Raw genomic sequence first — 16,543 nt, forward strand, 5'->3', positions numbered from 1 at the left:
TTTTAATTATTGTAGAAGTTTTGTCTCTGCCTCTGGATAGGAAGCTAGTAAATGTACAGCTCTCCTGCCCAAAATAAACATTTTCCCGTCCCGCAAAAATGATCAATCTCTGCCCTTTTCTGTAGCACAGTGAGGGCAATACAGCCTGCTGCTTGAGGAAATATTAACAAATATAGCCAGTGAGAGGGAAACAGATGGGACGAAGAAATTGAACCAGCAGATTTCTGGACGGTGTTCAATGAGAAGAGTTTTATAATACTGAAACAGAACTGCTCTTTAATTTTTGTGAGCATCGACAGTCAAGAAACACCTCTTCTCAGCCTCCTGGTCTCCCTATTAAAGACTTCCATAGAGGGGCACAAAAGGGTCCCTTAATCATTCTGGCAAAAGCAAATTAACACTTACAAAGGCTAGTGCCAGGCGAGAGCGTAAAGGCATGCTGGCGGCTCCAGCCCTGGTTCCTGGGACAGACACAGTGACCTACATGCCACAGAGCAGGGCTCCAGCCCTGGGATCCTCTTACGTCTTGACACACAAAAGCTTCTTTCAGAATCCAAACTAACCAAACAGAAACAATTTTTATTCCTGCATGGGCTTCTCTGGAGCATGTGTTCACATTTAAAACCCGGTCCCATGTGTCATAGGGCTGCGTTCAAAGTCATTTGTATTCTTCGGATTTGCAAAGCAACCGCCACCAGGACTTAGCTTGGTCACCAGCAGTCCATAAACAACTCCAAGTACAGTTTACCTTTGAAAGTGTACTTTTCTCTCAGCTTCAAATTCCCCTTGCTTCTTTCTTTGACCAACTACATGATGTGTGTGGGAAACTATAGCTTTTTTTTTAACCATAACTGTCATAAACATTTAAATATCACACACTGTGCCTCCCTCCAAATGATAAAACCATGTACGTATTCTAAGGTGACGCTATTTACAAAGCCATAAAATACCTACTTTTTGCTTTCCTTTAAAAGGCAATGTTTTGAAAATAATTTTTTAACCTACTTCAAAAAAGTAGTCCTATTCTTTAAAACTGCTAGGCTTACCCAAAATCTACATGCTATATACATAAGGAAAAGATTATAGATATATGATCAAATGCGTGTTTTAAATCTCTGAGCCAGTTTTTTTTTCTTTTTTTTCGTGTGTGTGTGTGTGTGTGTGTGTGTGTGTGTGTGTGTGTTGATGAAAAACATTTTTCTTGTAATACATTATTCGGCACATTCTATGGTATTTTTCACAGTTTCTACATGTTTGACATTTTAGCCAAATCTGTTAGGAGGGGAACCAAATTGAACTACAATATTTAGCTTTCAATGAAGAAAATTAATAAAGACGAGTTTTTTTTCTTTAAATAAAGTTGTGGGAAGCCGGTTTTTAAATGGGATTTTAAGAGCTCAAAAATTAACTGCCAATAGTTCATGATGGATAATAAGATAATTTTTAAATGTATAAATATTTCAAGATGTGCACAGTGTGACACGGAGAGGAGGAGAAGTTAAATAGAAACCTCTCTCCCTCTAAACCTGGCAGAAATACAAAACTTCCCATGATGAGAGGTACTTTGTAGAAAACAGGTGAATCCTGGATTCCTATTTTTATTCTTTTCTTTATGAGCTAGCTTTCTTACAAACTCTTGAATTACCTGAAGTTTTTACTCGCTAGTTTGTTTTACATGACTCGGAAGGTCATGATTTAGGGTGCATTTCCTTAGCGTAGCAGTCCCTTAGTGAAAAGTCTGAGTGGTGTTCTGGCATTTTCTTTTTAATAGTGATTTCAAGTACAGGATTGCTGAAATGTAGAATCATTTCTGAACATGCGCCTTAAGGCCACAGGACAATGAAGAGCATTTTGAAGGAGTCGATAAAGTAAAAATAAAACCGGCACTACTATTCCTTAGAAACTACTATTGCTCTCGGTGGCTTCAATTCTCACCTTAGCCTGTTTTCTCATCTGCACGCAAAAAGTTTCCTTGAAACTGGGGAGCTCAGAACTGAGTACAGAGCTGAGAAGCACTTCTGCCTCGCTTGGGGTTTTTCTCTGTAGAAAAGGGTCCCCTTTGTATCAGAGAATTTGCAGACACTTCTTGCCAAGGAATTATTTACATTATTATTTTGTCCCCAAAGAATGTTATGCGTGGTTCGGTCACACTGTCCCCTTTGCTTCCCACAGTTGCACCCCTTGTAGAATGCAAAGAGTTAAGATGATGTTTCTTGTTGTAGAATTAATCAGATTCATATTAGCAGTAGTAAATGTCATGTTGGCACCTTTTCCTTCTCACACATTACAGTTTCAAGTCTTTGCTATGAGGAAATAATGAAGTCAAGATATGCAGTGCCATATACCACGCATCCTTTTTGTCAGGCTGCATAAGAAATGAATTGTATCTGCTACTAAGGGGGTCAGAAGAGCAGCGAGTTAAGGAGACTGCTTAAAGAAACAACATGTCAAAGGAAACAAAAACTTATTTTTTAGTACTTCCGAGGTGGATTGCCTTTTTGGAAATAAAGTGTTCACAAACATCCCTATGCGATAAGGCTTGGTTACTTTAATTGCCTCTTACCAAGCAGCTTTGAAGTTCTCACAGCTTACTTATTGAGATCAATAAAATAAAAATGACCTCCTTGGCGGTATACTTGAGCAGCATTAGGAGAGGCAAATCCTTCCCTCTGGTATAGAAGATTCAAACCAATTTTGAGTTTTGAGATCACCTATTATAACCAAGTAATGTTTTGGGTACCATAAGGAAATACCAGGCTCTCCGTGAGATTATAATCACCATCCATAAATAACTTCAACATAAGGCAGGTTGTGCCAATTGCTATAATAGTGATATAAGCAATTTTCCATGGGATGTCACAAGAAGAAAGGAAGGTTTAACTTCAATAAACTATTGCTTAAAAATAAAGAAGGTGATCATCTCTGTAGTCAGTTCTGTTCCATTCACTTAACTTTGTCCAGGCAACTAAATTCTATAAGTGGTTTTCTCATGGAATGCTGTGAGATTCAAGCGAGAGATGTATATGAGAAGCATTAAGTGCTACCAAAACACAAATAAATTGTGTCTAATCGTCATCATTGTAATCACTACTCTAAATAGATAGAGTAGGCCTGAAATAAAGAGATCCTTCTAGACTAGAGCTGCTCACTTGTGGTGTACACAAATCCCTCGCTGACTTTGTTAAAATCAGATCCTAAGTCAGTAGGTCTGCAATGCAGCCCGAGATTCTTCATTTCTAACAAGCACCCAGGTGAAGATTGCACTGTGGGTCCTCGGATCCAACTTTCTGGAGCAAGGCAGGCTGGAGGCTTTCTTTTGGGGAAGGCCCAAGTTCTGCTCAGTCTTTGCCAACAGCTTTGACTTTTTGTTGCTTCTGTCCAACAGTTACTAGACGTCCCTCCCTATAAACTAGTGCATGCTCAAGTAACCCAGTCTCTCATGATGTTTGGTCCAGTAACCAGGTACCCTGGCTCACTGATTCTGGGAATGATATCGGATTTTGAAATGCCTCCAAACTCCCCCCTGGAATTTACTCAGTAGATCTCTGACACCTGGTATGTTCTCACTCAATAGCCTCCTTTTGATCAAATGTTACCTACAACACCTCATCCTGTATTCATTTGCCGCATCTGACTTACAACTGTAGTAACAATGCTTAACATGTTTCAGGGCCGCTGGTAAAACTCCAGGAGTTACAGTCCCCTTTGTATTTTACACAAATTCTATGTGAGTTTTGTTCTAAGAGCAGGCACCATTTTCAACGTGAATGGTGGCCTTTTGAGTTGTGCGATGCCTCAGTACTGTAAAGGGATTTTAAAATTTACAAAGTACTTCCACAGAGAATAATTTATTTAAACCCTGAAGCAGGCTTTTGAGGCAGGAGTTGAGCTATTATCCCAATTTTTCAGCTAAAACAACTTTGAGAGTTCACGTAAACTTTGGGGAATTTAGTCATAGAGATGGGAATAATAAAATAAAAATGTGGAATCAAATCCGCTCCTTTATCTTCTCCTCATGTTTCATCATCTTCGTGCCTCTACTTTCTTCCACCTTCATTAACTAAAACAGAAAATGGATCCCAGAAAAAAAATGACGTATTTGAATTGAATTACTTTCACTGTTTCACCCTTGTTTTATCCCATCAGCGTTAGTCACCTGACAATGTTTGATGTTTCTAAGAACTGAAAGGTGTTCTTTTTCAATTTGATATGACAATTTAACTTCATACATGTATCTCCTCTACTTCCCTAGAAATAACACTAGCCTAAGACAAGATACCATCATGTACCGCATAATGTTTTAATCAACTATGAACTGCATATACAACAGCGGTCCCGTAAGATTATAATTCACCTGAAAAATTTCTACTGCCTAGTGACACTGTAGGCATCATAAGGTTGTAGCACAATTACATTAAAAAATAAATTTAGTGTAGCTTAATGTACAGTGTTTACAGAGACTATAATAGCATACAGGAATGTCCTAGGCCTTCTCATTCACTCACCACTCACTCACTGCCTCACTCAGAGCGACTTCTAGTCTTGCAAGCTCCATTTATGATAAGTGCCCTATGCAGGTGTAGCATTTTAAATCTTTTATACCACAGTTTTTATTGTATCTTTCCTATGATTAGATATGTCTAGATATAAAATATTTACCATTGTGTTATAATAAAGTAGGCAGTGCAGCAATATGTTGTATAGATTTGTAGCCTAGTAGCAATAGCCTATACCACATAGCCTAGGTATGCGTCTAAGTGTACGCCACATAGCCTAGGTATGTAGCTAAGTGTATACCACATAGCCTAGGTATGTATCTAACTGTATGCCACATAGCCTAGGTATGTATCTAAGTGTACGCCACATAGCCTAGGTATGTAGCTAAGTGTACGCCACATAGCCTATGTATGTAGCTTGATAGGCTATCCCATCTAGGTGTGTGTAAGTACTAGCTACGATGTTAGTGTAATGAGGAAATTGCCTACCAATGACTTTTTCAGAATGTATCCCCACTGTTAAGTGACACATGATTGTTTTTTAGCATTAGGAGAATATTTGAACCTAGACTGGCATCTTGAGGAAAGACCCATACACAATTCAGGATGATACAGAATAGGTAAGACTTGACTGAAGGAAAAACTGACTAATTTGAGTCTTACATTAATATATGACTAATGTTGGCCATGGAAATGGATGGCAGGGACTCAGAGGGAGGTGAGAGCAGATCACTGAACAAGAAGAACATATTGAATCCCTCAGCAGATTCCCAGGAAGCCCCACAGGCACTAAGGATCAGGCACTCTGAGGAGTAGGCCCTGAGCATTTACTGCAAGGATGCACCTGGTATGGACAGCATAGAAACACAGAGGCTCAGCTGCACTGATTTAATGATAGGCATGCAAGCCATGGGGAAGTCAGCTGTACCACCGTGCCACTTCAGACTAACTGCAAAAAGAGTCGATCTGACCCCCGTTACAGCTGACATCTCTAGTGACCTCCTTTCTGATTCCTGGCAGGCCACAAATGCTCATTAAACTTTTCCCTTATCTCCTGATTTCTGCTTGAAAGAGTTGAATAAGCATCCACCCAATTTCAGGTAGAGCCATTTCAACTGGTTCAAGTGACAACACATGGCCAATAAGGACTTCCTTTCTCAATAACTATGAAAGTGAAAAACAGTGTCACTGGACATGGAATATGTTTAACTGTTGAAATCAAAAGAACAAACAGATTATGAAAATAGACTTTCAATATACATGACAGGCAAAAGACTAAGTTCTTAACTATACAGTTGATTATAAATTAATAAACAAAAAAATCAAACTTCAAGTGAGGGGGATTAGAAACCAGAAACTGTATACCAGGATATTGCAAATAACAAAGCAGCCATAGCATTATTGATATCAGAGACAGAAGACTACACAGAAATGTATTACACACTCAAGATTACAACAGCCATGAATATTTATCCACCAAATAACATCATGAAGGGTCATTTAAATTTTTACAAAACTGAAAATTAGAGGAAGGTTTTGACAACCCCATCTCTATCTTTAGCATATAAAGTGGATGAAAAATAAATATGGGTTTAATAGACTTGCACCAAACTTTGCAGTCTACAAGTAAAAAACATACATTGCCTTAAGAAGTATTTTAGACAATTTTTAAAAATTCAATAAACATTTGTTGAGCCTGCACAATGAGCCAGGAGTTTACATATTGTTTATTCTCTAGAATAAGCCTGTGATGTAGCTGTTACTCCAGATTTACAGGTGAGAAAACTATAACTGAAGAAATAGATTATTTAAGGTAACTTGGTAAGTGATAGATTCCATTGTAACTTATAAAACAAATCTTAATCATTTTTTGTGACTCAATTTTAAACGTATAGAAATGTAACATAAAGAATACAGCTGTACAGTTTGCCTTTACCCCTCAGCAAGCTTATCTTAAAGTTCACCGCTCACTTAACAATGTATAATCAAAACCAGGAAACTAACATTGGTGTTAGTTTATTTGTTTTCCACTAAACTATTCCGCTATTATGAATCTGTCATCTAAAGACCTTATTCAATTTTCGCTTGCTTTTCCACTTCATGTCCCTTTCCATTCCGAGAACCCAGGCAGGACGCCACTTTGCTTTTCTCCTGGGGCCTCTTCAGTGTCTGTTAGTTACTCGTTCTTACCTTGGATCTCACGGTCTTGACATTTTCAGAGAGCATTTGGTCATTTCTCTTGTAGAATGCCCAGCAGTTTGGATTCATCTGATGTTTTCTCAGATGGGGTCAGAGGTTATGCAGTTGGAACAGGAATACCAAAGAGTGATGTTGCTTCTTTCTCAGTGTATCTTATATCATAAGGTTCATGAGATGGATATGTCTAATTGTTGATGAGGTTAATTTTCATTGGTTAGTTACGGTGGTGTCTGTTGAGTTTCTCCAACTGTAAAGTTACTGTTTTTCTTTTCTGTTAAAAATATCTTGGGAGAGATATGTAAAGACTTGCAAATCCTGTTTCTCTTCAACTATAAAACAACGTTTAAAAATTGATTATTAAGCAGTAAAAATTCTACAAAATGTAGATGTTATACCTTTCACAATCTCTGAGAGAAAAAAACCAACAATATTACAATAGTCACCATAAATTGAAATTCATAGAAATAATACTCTAATTATTTTAGGCCAAATAAGCAATTAAGCTATGATTCCAGATTATTATTAAAAAGTGGAATTGAAAATGGTACATTTCCAAAATTAATTATCAGCGTTACCAAATTTAGAGGAAAATTCATATCCTTAAATTTCAATTAATTAATTCAAGAAAAGCTTATTTATTTATTTATTTATTTTTTTTTTTGCTATGATATTCTGAATACCACATAGTGGTGAACAAATCAGGCATGATCTTTGCTATATTGATAAAAATGAAAATAAGTAAACTAACCCTTCATCTCAAGAAGCTCTAGTGGAAATCATTAAGTAAAGCCGGAGAAAACAGGAAAAAAAGAAATAAATAGCAAACCTAGAATCAGTAAAATTAACAAGTAGATTATAAGGCCAAGTCCTTCCCTCTTGAAAATGAAGGCAAGTATATGTCAAGACTAACCAGAAAAGTCATCAACAGCATAAAAGTCACAAGCTTAATAAGGAAAAAACAAACTTTCTCTTAACTTAGGGGAAAAATTAACAGGTGATATAGATAGAAAATTCATAAAAGAATTTACAGGCTGGGTGTAGTGGCCCACACCTGTAATCCCAGCTTTGGGAGGCCGAGGCAGGTGGATCATGAGGTCAGGAGTTGTAGACCAGCCTGATCAACATGGTCAAATCCTGTCTGTACTAAAAATACAAAAATTAGCTGGGCATGGTGGTGCACGCCTGTAATGCAGCTACTCAGGAAGCGGAGGCAGGAGAATGGTTTGAACCTGGATTGTGGAGGTTGCAGTGAATCAAGATCATGCCACTGCACTCCAGCCTGGATGACAGAGCGAGATTCCATCTCAAAAAAAAAAAAAAAAAAAAGAAAAATTATGAAAATAGGTGATAAACATGTTTAACTTCACTAACAATTCAAAATTACAACAATAAGATAATGTTTCTCCCCATCAAGGTTACATTAAAAAAGGACTGGAGTCACCCAAGCATTCCCCAGGTTCAGAAAAGAGCATGTTCACCTGTGGCAACTGTGTTATTGGTTCAATACTTTTGATGGAAATTTTTCTTACAATTACATCAAACATTCTAAAACACGTTTGACCTATTTCTGAGAAAGCTAAGATTTTATTCTAAGGATATAATCATTCATAGGTTTAGAGACAACAATATTCATCGCATTTAGTTCATAATAGTGGAAAAAAATAGAAATGACCTAAATACTCAGTAGTCAGGAAAATATTAAACTGATACATTTATGAAATGAAATATTGTGTATGCATAAAAAATAATTTTATAGAAGAATATTAGTGATGGAGATAGATATTCACAAACTATTTCATTATTAAAGCTGTTTTTTCAGATATTTTTAGTAGCATTTTTATAACAGTCACATTTAGTATTAATTTATATATCTAGAAATGTATATGGAAGTTATGAAAAGTGGTTAGCACCATGAAGAAGGATTACGGGTGATTTTTACTCTCGGTATCCTACCCCCAGGATAAGTTCAAACTGTGTTTGAAATATATATATGTATATACAAACATATATTTATATCTGGTTTTAAAGTATTAATTAAGCTGTATCAAACTAGCTCTACTTCTATATTCTGGAAATTCTTTTAACTTGCTCTCTCATCTTTTCAACTATGCCACTTAGTCTTTTTTGCTGTTTCTTATTTTTCTTTTAAGAGGAATAAAACAATGCTTTAAATAATAAATTTCTGAATTCTGAATATGGGTTTTAAAAAATGTAACTCCTGTGGCTGGGTGCAGTGCCTCATGCCTGTAATCCCAGCAGTTTGGGAGACCGAGGCAGGAGGATCACCTGAGGTCAGGAGGTTGAGACCAGCCTGGCCAATGTGGTGAAACTCTGTCTCTACTAAAAACACAAAAATTAGCTAGGCGTGGTGGTGGGTGCTTGTAATCCCAGCTACTTGGGAGGCTGAGGCAGGAGAATAGCTTGCACCAGAAGGTTTAGTAAGCCGAGATCATACCACTACACTCCAGTATGACCACAGAGTGAGACTCCGTCTAAAAAAAAAAAAATAAATAAAAATAAACTCCTTATTCCATTTCCTGCACATTTGTACATATTACAGATTTGTCTTCTATTTGTGCTTTCTTCATCTTGAACTTTTCCCTTAATGATCAAAATGGAATCTTTTGACTATTGACAGCTTCCGTATTCTCACAAACACTCAACAACTTTCCTCTCCTGTTTCTAGCAAGTTTAGAAACTTGACAGTTTACACGGTTCAGTGCTCAATGGCTCTTGATTTATTATTTACATTACCTTTTGGACTTTTGCTTCCTTTCATACTTTTTCTTATTTTACATTTGAGCCCTTTAATTCTCCTTGGCATTTCTTTCCATTGGCAATGCAGGCTGCTGCAGCAAGATGCATGATCACAGGATTCTCTTCCCACACTTGATTAGCTGGTAAAGTTAGAGAAATGGCTCAATTACTATTTTAGGTGTTATTTAATTTTTGTTGTTTTTACAAATCATAAACAATGGATTCTCAGCACCTTGTATGGTCACCCCTCTGTGCAGCCAGACCCTGTGGAGATCCCTCCAGGCCCTGGCCAATTTACCAGCAAGGCAGTGGCCTGATGAGGATGTGTCCTGCAGAATTCAGAAATCTGCAGTTTTCAGTCCTTTTAGAGGGGAAATAGAGCACGTAGTAATAATTTTATTAATGAATAACATCTGAGACAACACAGAGGTATCTTTTCATCAAATCAGCCAGGTATGCAATGAATTGGAAGCCGTAAACCAACATTTGGATACTCCTCAAATTCCAAACCCAGAGAGAGATATACGGACTTCAGGACAATTTTCCTTAGATGAAAAATCAGTTTTGTCTACTTGATTTTTCACTAAATAGAAAGTCATGACTGAAAATCTCAGCATAAAGGAAACTTTTCTTTTTATCACTTCACTTAAAAAAATGTATCATTGTAAATCACCCTGGGTTACCTGGCAATGGCATGACTGATTTGTGTGTGTGTGGAAAGTAAATCCTGTCTCATCCAGAATCCCCATGACAAGGATATCTAAATTATTTTCTTCAAGAAGAAAGCAGAGCTTAAATCCAACTCCTTGATAACTAAACATTCCAAAGAATTTAAATTTCAGGAACTTTTAGTTCCAATTGCATTCAAAAAACTGTTTATCAAAAACTGAAATCAGATATTTTCAACTTACTAACAAAGTCATTTCCTATATTTTGTTGTTGTTGTTCCAGAGTGTCTTGAGTCTTTGCTTGGAGCCTATTTCCTATTTAACAGCCACCCAATTGTTACCTCTAGGCAGTGAGGACAGGATAAACGGGATCTAGTCTCTGCATCTGAAAAGCATACATCTGAATCATTTATTTTCCCAGATGTTTCTATTTCCCTTTCATCTCAATTTCCTCATTTGTAAAATAATGACAGTTGAACCACATGGTTCCATCTCTCTTTGGTGCTATCCTAGAGAAGTAATTCTCTATGAGTTTGCAGTTGGAACGTTATTACTCACCCAAGTCTCTCTCCAAGGAATTTGTACCTTTGTAGCTAAAAACATGGACTTCAGAATCTTACAGAATTGGGTTTAGATCTCAGTTTTGTCTTGCTGCCACGAGCTCCTCAACATCAGTCTTGACCACACTATGCTTCAGTTTCCTTTTCTGTAAAGTAGTCATAATACCATAGACTATATATAGTGATTCAGGGGCTGAGAGGCTGGGCACAGTATCTATCACAAAGCAAGTGATCAATTATTAGTAATATAGTAAGGAGTGACAACACATGTATTTCAAGACAGGATGAAAAATTGTGATCTTTTGTTTCCGTAGCTTGCTCTATGAATACTGTGACTGGATTAAGTAGTTGATGACGTTTCTAACTATAAACAGATTTTTTTCCCCTTAATACAATGTAATACACACTGTTTGTAAGAGCAAACAAATTGGTTTGCTGGTAGACAGTCCTGAGCAAGAATGAGAAGAAGTAAATTTTAGTTTTTTTTCATTATTTGACTTCAGGGAATTGACATAGACTCTCTTGGTCTCCTTTCTAAAATGAAGAAGTGAAGCTAGATGATTTTTATGAACCTTTCAAGCTCCAACACTGAAGGAACTCTGGTCCTCTCAGCAGGGTGGTTTGTAGTTCTAGGACCTGTGTACACACCTTGTTTCAGTTCTGAATCTTCGGCCCCAAACTCAAGATCTGGCATATCATGAGTGCTCTTCAGTTGATGTTTGTTGAAACCTCCATGGGTAGGGAGGGGTCCCAATGGCAACAGACAGTGAGGTGGATGAACATTCCTTTTGACTGACAATGGGGCTTGTTATTCATTCAAGCACCAGAGGACTCCTTCTTCATAGCACCACTAGACCTTCAATTTCCTGTTAAACAAGCACCTTCTGCTTCATGGACAAGTCCTAGCAATGACCACTTTTCTCAGTCCTTGTCCTACCAGTGTTGATGACTGATCAACAAGACCCAGGGGCATTCCTCAGGCAAATCTTTTCCAGAGAGTTTTGCAGGACTCTAATCTGTGGGATATTCTTAGGTGTTTTGTGGCAGACAGGTTCCTTAGACATGCTCGATTCAGACCAGACTAAATAGCATTCAACAGTTTCTAATGCTGACTTACCAGAGCCTTAATTGTGCTCATAGTCACTGGGAAATTGCCGTGTTTGAAAAGGAGCATCCGGAGCAAGTCTCTGGAAGGGTGTTCCTTGGTATAGATTTTAATATCAGTACCTGCCATCTCCAATGTTCTTGCATTCATTTCCTCTGCGTTCATCTTTGAACGATGCGAGCAGCTCAGAGGTCATGATTTTTGGAACTCAGAATCAACTGGAAGCAAGTCCATGGATTTGGTCTCTACAGGGGACAGCAAATCTGTTTTTCCTCATGGAGGCAGCCATGACCTCATTACATGTGAGCATATACTTTCCATTCCCATTGTTCCACTTGTCCTGCTGACATAGGAAGCATATAGGATAAGTGTCTTTTCTGGTATTTTACCTGTGGTTGAAGGATTCAGATCTTTCCCCTCAGCCACAAGTAAGTGAAAGAAAGATATTTTCCTATAAAATGTCAAAAGATGTATTATATCTTGTTCAACTAGAATGGGATTCTCTCTTGATGCTAACTTTTTGAAGACACTTCAAGGCACTCTGAACTGGGTCTCTCTCTACTCTGTTGAAGGTCTTGCTCTACATAGTGGGAAGCTTAGGGCAAGGAGAGTATTGCCTGTGTATACATAAATCATAATAAGAAATTATTTATTTTCTTCTTCCTTTTTTTTTTTTTTTTACTTTGAGGCAGAGTTTTGTTCTGCTGTCTAGGCTGGAGTCCTGTGGCACAATCTTGGCTCATTGCAACCACTGCCTTCCAGCTCAAGTGATCCTCCCACCTCAACCTCCCAAGTAACTAGGAATACAAGTGCACTGCACCATGGCTAATTTCTGTATTTCTTTTTTTTTAATAGAGATGGGGTTTCCTCATGTTGCCCAAGCTGGTCTTGAACTCCTAAGTTCAAGTGATGTGCCTGCCTCGGCCTCCTAAAGTGCTGGGATTGTAGGTGTGAGCCACTGCACCTGGCCATTTGTTTTCTTCTAATCCTGTATTTGTGAAAAAAAAAAAAAAAAAAAAAAAAAAAAAAAAAAAAAAAAAAAAAAAACATAAAAGGATTAAGACTCACTACCTTGCTGTGTAAATCACTTTTGCATTCCAATTGGGCAAAGATTACAAGCTGGGAGCAGTGGCTCATGCTTGTAATTCAAGCACTTTGGGAGGCTGAGGTGGGCAGATCACCTGAGGTCAGGAGGTTGAGACCAGCCTGACCAACATGGCGAAACCCTGTTTCTACTAAAACTACGAAAATTAGCCAGCTGTGGTGGCAGGTGCTTGTATTCCCAACTACGTGGGAAGCTGAGGTGGGAGAATCACTTGAAATCAGAAGGAAGAGGCTGAAGTGAGCTGAGATCTTGCCACTGCACTCTAGCCTGGATGACAGAGTGAGAATCCATCTAGAAACAAACAAATACACAAACAAACAAACAAACCAAGATTATAGAAGAACTTAAAAATACTGAAGGAGAATGTGTTTCCAAGAAAGCTGAAGAACCCACACATCAACTGTTCATTCAAAGAAGCCCCTCCCTGACACCCTGCTTCCTTATCAGCTCATTGCTGCTCTTCATGAGTATTTCACTGACATGTATGAAGAACTTGCTGAGTACAGACATGTGCAGGGCTCTGGATATACAGAAATACTCAAATCCGACCTTGAACCATAGGGATCTCAGAGCCTGAAAAGGGCAATGCATAAATTATAATTCAACAAAGTGGGAGCATATTTACTGTGCCGAAGGTGGGAAAGGCAGTGATAAGTGAACTACACTGCGCAGGTGAAAGGGAAACTGTTTAAAAGAAATGGAACTTTCTATTAGAATATTTCATTGATGCGGACTAGCTCCTAAAAAAATAATAAAGTAGGCCAAGTTTGCTCATGGTGTATTTCTCCTTTTATTACCTGGCTTGGCCCATTCTGCACATTACCTTCTCCCAGTGCCAACTCATCCAGGGCCCCAATTATTTTGTTATTACTATGGTCTGAATGTTTGTGTCCCCTCCAAATTCACATGTATCAATTTAAGTCCCAAAATGATGGTATTAGAAGATGAGGTCTTTGCAGGGTGATTAAGTCATGGGGGGAGGCCCCCATTAATGGAATTAGTGCCCTTATCAATGGCACCCCAGAGAGACAGCTCACTCCCTCTGTTTGAAGACACAGTGAGAAGATGGCTGTTTATGAACCAGACAGTGGGTTGACTTTCATCAGATATTGAATCTGCCTTGATCTTGGGCTTCCCAGCCTCCAGAACTGTGAGAAATAATTATCTGTTGTTTATAAATCATCCAGTCTATGCTATTTTGTTATAGCAACCAGAACAAAGACAGCCACATGCTGATCTGAGACCCTGGTACTTCTTCCTCAGGAGAAGAGTGTTAAGGTTGCCTTCATTGGCAAGTGCCCTGTTCCCTCTGCCATCATCCCTGGGTAGATACTTAGAAAAAGCACCTGTCCAGATTCTCCTTTGTCCAGATGTCAGGTCTACTGGATCTTTGAGACTGCTTAACATCTGTGTGCCTACACATGTTTGTGAGCTGAGGAGAGATGGGAAAATGAGAGATCTTCTCCTCTTCCAACTTTTGGGAGGAAAAATCCCTGCCTTTAATCATGGATAATATTTAAAATATTTAACAACGATTAGGGCCAGGTCACTGATCATTATGAAATGATGACAGCTACTGGGCTACAGCAAGGCACTAGAGGCAGGAAGCCAGACTGCTTTCTGGAAGTTCATGCATGGGCCCAGAGCAGGGTTGTGGAGGCTGGGGTGACTTGTGGGGTGGCTGTTCCTAACTTCCATATGTAACCATTTGTATGCTATATTGGGGTGTGGCTGCTGAGTATGGGACATGTTTTCATGGTGGATATATATATATATATATATATATATATATATATATATATATACATAGACACGGAGTTTTGCTCTTGTTTCCCAGGTTGGAGTGCAATGACGTAATCTCAGCTCACCACAACCTCCGCCTCCTGGGTTTAAGCAATTCTCCTGCCTCAGCCTCCTGAGTAGCTGGGATTGCAGGTGCATGCTACCATGCCCAGCTAATTTTTGTGTTCTTAGTAGAGACGAGGTTTCACCATGTTGACCAGGGTGGTCTCGATCTCGACCTCATGATCCACCCCCCTCGGCCTCCCAAAGTGCTGGGATTACAGCCGTGATCCACTGCGCTCGGTCAGTGGATAGATATTTTGATGTCTTGGCTCAATGAGGAAACATAGAACTTGTTATTGTGACTCTATTAATGGGAATTTCAGGGAAGTCAGAAAAGGAAGGTAATATCATAAAAGGCTGCTCAAAGAAGCACTTTGGATCTGGGTCGCTGCTCCTTGTTTCTCTTGCCTGTTCTCCTCCCCTAAAACACAGGTTATACCATGGACACAGCTGTTATCAGCCGCAACCTTCTAGGGTTAAATTTGTTTTCAAGTCTTGGGTCAATAATGTCACCCAGTAATGAATGCATTGCAGGAGAAGCCAAGATGCCTTGAATTTGCTCCTGAGTACTTGCTCAGCTTCCACTTACCTTGATTTGAGGCCATAACTTTATTTTACCTTTTTTTTTACCCAAGTGGAGCATTCAGAAGGTAAAATTAAGTATTTCTTCTAGAAGGAGTAGATGCTTCCATATAAGTGTGGATCCCTGATTGACGTAGCCATTACATTGATCTTCTATTAACAGAAGTTATCATACCTGAATGAGATACAAAAAGATGAGTGTTAGTTAAAGAAATGTGTTGAAAATGTTAGCTTCTGCAACAATATGAAAAATGTAAAAAGTTGTTTTCAACTAGAAAATAAGATTATATCAAATCTTTTTTGTTTGTTTGTTTGCTTGAATACAAGACAAGCAAATGAATCTTGACTGTAGTTTAGGTAACACAAATTAGGGAAGACTCCACCGTGGTGTCTCATGGACTCATCTGAAATAATTGGGGATGCAACAAAGATTAGCTTTAGCAACTACTAAAACTTCTGTAGAAATTACTGGGGAGTGTTTTAAAGGTATTTGTTTTTGACAGCACTGGGTTTTGTTTTCCCCATGATTATTTACATACAAGCAGGAAATCTGCTCCAGAAGGCAGGTTTTAAGAAATATATTTCAATCAATGAGAGTTTACTAAATGCCCATTTTGGAGACACTGTTACTTTGTTTTATTTTATTCATTTTCCTGGACTACTGCTATGGTTGCTTTTCATAAGTCAGCCAATCTACTGTGGAAGAGATTTCTGTATATTTCACGTACATACCTGTACCTGGGACATGTGTGCAAATAGAGGATATAACAAATAAGTAAAGAGTGATGGCTTACTAGGTTTCTGATGGTGCACTTTCATTTCCAACAAAGTTCTAAATAGGTCTTTCAGGCTCGGTATAAAGAGATTAAAAATATCTTTCCCTTTTGATTTGAAGAAACTATGATTTTTTTTTCCTATTGTCTTGGTGTAGACTTTTAATCTGTAATGTTAGCTTGCCTCCAGCAAATCATGTCTATAGGATGTTTCCCAAACTGAACTATTCTAGAGGGATTTTCAAATGTCTTTATCCAAATAGCACATAAAAATCGTGTTACTTGAGAAAATCCAGCCAGACATAAAAGCAATAAAATTTCTCAACACATTTTAAGTAAAAAGCCCTCTGGAAAAAAAAAGCAGAAATTAAAGAAAAACTGCTCAACTAAATTCTTTCTGACTAACTAAAAATATGTACACCGGGGAAAAAGCAGACTGTTAACAATGCCAAA

This window comes from Saimiri boliviensis, chromosome 1, assembly GCF_048565385.1.
Source record: "Saimiri boliviensis isolate mSaiBol1 chromosome 1, mSaiBol1.pri, whole genome shotgun sequence".
NCBI classification, from domain to species: domain Eukaryota; kingdom Metazoa; phylum Chordata; class Mammalia; order Primates; family Cebidae; genus Saimiri; species Saimiri boliviensis.